The sequence below is a fragment of the Sinocyclocheilus anshuiensis genome, unplaced genomic scaffold (assembly GCF_001515605.1).
Source record: "Sinocyclocheilus anshuiensis isolate Anshui unplaced genomic scaffold, SAMN03320099.WGS_v1.1 scaffold1580, whole genome shotgun sequence".
NCBI classification, from domain to species: domain Eukaryota; kingdom Metazoa; phylum Chordata; class Actinopteri; order Cypriniformes; family Cyprinidae; genus Sinocyclocheilus; species Sinocyclocheilus anshuiensis.
In genome coordinates this window covers 618429-623514 of record NW_015557283.1, presented here as the reverse complement: position 1 = coordinate 623514, position 5086 = coordinate 618429, and positions in this window count along the sequence as shown.

The following is a 5086-nucleotide window of genomic DNA, read 5'->3' as shown; positions in this document are numbered from 1 at the left end:
TGTTAGCATGCAAAATTCAGACAGCACAGTTTTCATAAGGAAACCTGTGCACCACAAACTTTTTAAAACATTTTTACATGATGTCAGTCAAAAAGAAAATATACAATTTACTGCATTTCTACAAACGTTTACGACAGAAAGATATTAAAACAAACTATTTTTATTGGAGTAAACATGCACCAATGTATTATGCGCAATATAACCAAAAACATGACTGAGGAAAGCAAGTAGGGACAATTTTCATGCTGACATAGGTGCAATATTTCACATTCGCTACTTCGTTTAAATCTAATACTGTACAAAATTCTACATACTGACGTGCCACTTTGTTGGCTCTAGGAGGTGGGATTATTCCCTCTCTCTGCTCCTGTCTCTCTCTTGATTTTCTGCCATTCTCTTTCAACGCTTTGTACTCGTCGAGAGCCGAAGATCAAAGACGAGCGCCGTGAAGCTCCCAGGCCTAAATTAGATTCATGCTTCCTTGAAAGAACAGAGAAATTGGTAGGATGAAAACTGAAGGTCAATGTCAGCTCGCTCTCAACAAAATGCCGCCTCCACGCGAGCGGGATTAGGTCTCGAGGCCAGAGAGCAGGGGAACGAGGAGCGAGCGGAGAACGGGAGTCAGGTGGAGAGGGGCTCTTATCACCCGCGGCCACATCTGAACTGGTTCTACCTCAGAAACGTGCACAAAGACACATATTAGACACGGCAGAACAGCAAGAAAGAGCTCAGGGCACTATTAAAGATTAAAGAAATCAATACGGTACGTCAATAAAATATTTGCAGAGGCTTGTTATCTGTGTTTTTCTTTTGCAAACATGCCAAAAAAATTCCCAGCTATTTTGCAGCCATTCAACGAGCACTAATACATTTCAACCGCGTAGCAAAACATCTTAGCATCAGCATAGCAATGCTGTGGAATGCATTTGAATTGCCATTGTGACTTTTGAACCATTTTTTCAAAAGGTTGTAATTATTACTTCAACCCTTGGATATTATGTGAGCCATGACACTTACTGTACAAATGGACAAATATTAAATGCTATTCATGCTAACCACAAATTATCATCACATTCTGAAACAGACTGCCCGTGACATTGAGTGCTAGCAGACCCCAATGTGTGTTTTTTTTTTTTGCTTGGACACCAAAGTAATTAAAAAGAATAAGCGGTGGCCAATAAGCAGGGAAGCATGTAATTACGAGGTGTCTGGGTGGCACTAGCTTTAGCGCTTTAGCCTGTGACCTGTGATGGCTCAACAGACGAATTAATTAACGAGCGTGGTCCTCTGCATTTCATTACAGGAGCTTCTCAACCCGTCATTCTGCTATTAATTTCTAAGATCCGTCTCACCACAGCTGAGCGCTTTCGAAACTGTATGTTCATTTTTGCTAATGCTAAGCATGTGTCTTTTTGTGTTGTTTTTAGTGTTCCCATCCAGTCGAACTCTGTCAAATACTGATTTACTCTATTCTTACAAATCTGTTTACTTGCAGGTAGTTGATGGTAGACCAACTTTGACTAGCAACTAATCAGCTAACAGCTAACTTAAGGTGGTGAAGCTAGTTTTTCAGACTTTTTAGGCTGATCGACTAGTGAATTATCAATTTGGACTGACTAACATATGGTTTGGACCAAATAGCAACCGATTTGGATCAGCTATGACCAACTACAACCACCTGCTAAGCTGCAAAGCACAGCTAGCATCTGAAACTGGACTTTTTTTAGTAAGGTGAGGCAGCATACGCATATCTCATTTCTTTGTATATAAAATATCCTGAGAGTATTCTCTCTTGATTTTCTGCCATTCTCTTTCAACGCTTTGTACTCGTCGAGAGCCGAAGATCAAAGACGAGCGCCGTGAAGCTCCCAGGCCTAAATTAGATTCATGCTTCCTTGAAAGAACAGAGAAATTGGTAGGATGAAAACTGAAGGTCAATGTCAGCTCGCTCTCAACAAAATGCCGCCTCCACGCGAGCAGGATTAGGTCTCGAGGCCAGAGAGCAGGGGAACGAGGAGCGAGCGGAGAACGGGCGTCAGGTGGAGCTAAGCTGCAAAGCACAGCTAGCATCTGAAACTGGACTTTTTTTAGTAAGGTGAGGCAGCATACGCATATCTCATTTCTTTGTATATAAAATATCCTGAGAGTATTGTAAACTAAGCTTACATAACAAAGCTAAAAGATTAGCCTTCATAGTATTACTAAGCTTTATAGGTAAGCTATTAATGCTAACACAAAACTGACAATGCGTACGCCAGTGTGAGGAAGTTAGCTGCTATCTCATTACAGGAGCTTCTCAACTCGTCATTTTATTCTGCTATTAATTTCTATGATTTATCTCACCACAGCTGAGCTGCATGAATTAAACTGGATTTTTTTTTTTAAGCAAGATAAGGCAGCATACGCATATCTCATTTGTTTATATAGAAAATACCCTGAATGTGCTGTGAACTTAGCTAATATCAAGTTAACTGATTAGTTAGCCTTTAGAGTAACAAAATGCCGCCTCCACGCGAGCAGGATTAGGTCTCGAGGCCAGAGAGCAGGGGAACGAGGAGCGAGCGGAGAACGGGCGTCAGGTGGAGAGGGGCTCTTATCACCCGCGGCCACATCTGAACTGGTTCTACCTCAGAAACGTGCACAAAGACACATATTAGACACGGCAGAACAGCAAGAAAGAGTTCAGGGCACTATTAAAGATTAAAGAAATCAATACGGTACGTCAATAAAATATTTGCAGAGGCTTGTTATCTGTGTTTTTCTTTTGCAAACATGCAAATTTTTTTTTTAAGCAAGATAAGGCAGCATACGCATATCTCATTTGTTTATATAGAAAATACCCTGGATGTGCTGTAAACTTAGCTAATATCAAGTTAACTGATTAGTTAGCCTTTAGAGTATTACTAAGCCATATAGGTCAGCTGTTAATGTTAACACAAAGCTAACAGCGCACTAGCCAATGTGTGAGGAAGCTTATAGCTCATTATTTATATATACAATTTCCAGAAAGCAGTCACATCAACTAAGCCAACTGATTAGCTTAGCGTTAAAGTATAACACTGCCCTACTGGTTAGCTGTTAATGCTAACAACAACAATAAGCCAGTTGCATGAAGCAGACAGCGCACTAGGCAAGGTGTGAGGAAGTTAGCTTTAGCGGTATGGTGTGTGCGGTGTCATTTGCGTCTGAACTGTGATGCTGGTCTGCTAGTGTCAGTGTGAGGGTGAAATACTGTGCTTTTACTGTGTCAGTGTGACTGTCTGGAGGAAGAACTCTGAAAATCTGACCATCTGCAGGTTTTACATAAAGTTCTGCTCCGCCGCAGTTCTGCCTGGTGCTAATTAGACATGAGAGAGTCGAAAGAAACACTGGGAAGGAAAAGATACACAAGATACGCTTGGTGCACAATAGCAGCCCACAATGTTAACTTTAAAATTAAGATTTTTTTTTTTGTATCATGACATGTTTTCATGATGAATAGTCACATTTTCATGCATGTTTTACTTTTACTTTAATTCTCATTGTTCTTACTAGATTCTCACAACTGTAGTGCAAAAGATATTAGAATGCAACCTTTTTATTAGGTTAAAAATTAAGTTTTAAAAGTTAAAAATTACGGGGGGTTTTTTGTATTGACATTATTTTGAACTTGACAACTACAGTTTTAAATATTTATGGTGTTTAAAAGATTTTTGTATTCATTTAACATTTTTTCAGGTTACTTTATTATTATTACTATTATATTTGTATAACTATATTAAATAATAATTATGTATTGTATCAATTTAATTTATATATTATAATGTATTCATCTTTTATTCTTTCATTTGACAATAAATTGAATTTATTTACAGTATTTTAATTCATGTAATTAATTTTTATAATAGATTTTTGTACTGTTTGTATGTGTGTGTGTGTGTATACATACACACACACATGCACGCATGCACACGCACACACACACACACACACACACACATATAATGTATACGTGTGTGTCTACTTGAATACTTATCAATCTATTTTTTTATTTTTTATTTTAGTTTTAATATGATTTTAAAGTTGCCAAAGTTAACTCAAAAAAAGTTAACTCCCATCCACAAAGTTTAAATGAAGTTGGCTCATTATTTGTATATTTTTTATTTGTTTTGATGGTGTTATATCTTTCACTTGGATGTTATGTTATAAGTTGCACTGAGTAAATACAGCTGGATGAAACAAAAACTGCATCACCGCAGTGCTCTATAATAAAAGCATAGTGAATGTAAAGTTAAAAAAGTTATAGCAAATGTCGGACAGACTAAAGAAGATCAAATGCCACTAGCACATTTAAAAATAAGAACATTTGCTTAGATCTTGATTGGCAAAAAGTATATATATATATATATATATATAAAAACAACAATATTTACATCTAATGAATATGAGAATAATGTACAATAATGAAAAAAAGCAAAAATCTGAAATATCCAGATGGTAATGAATGATTAATGAGAATTCCGGGGTAAGGAGACTGTTACATTGTTGTAATTAATTTTTATAATAGATTTTTGTACTGTTTGTATGTGTGTGTGTGTGTATACATACACACACACATGCACGCATGCACACGCACACACACACACACACACACACACATATAATGTATACGTGTGTGTCTACTTGAATACTTATCAATCTATTTTTTTATTTTTTATTTTAGTTTTAATATGATTTTAAAGTTGCCAAAGTTAACTCAAAAAAAGTTAACTCCCATCCACAAAGTTTAAATGAAGTTGGCTCATTATTTGTATATTTTTTATTTGTTTTGATGGTGTTATATCTTTCACTTGGATGTTATGTTATAAGTTGCACTGAGTAAATACAGCTGGATGAAACAAAAACTGTGTCATCTACATTTCAGGCTGCAAAGCAATAAAATTTGATTATTTTAAAGGGGGCTGATTCTTTTCTATACCCACTGTATACTGTGAAATATTATTGCAATTTTAAAAACTTGTTTATATTTAAGATATTTTGTTGTCACATGATCTTTCAGAAAACATTTTAATATGCAGATTTGCTGTTCAAGAAACATTTCTTATTG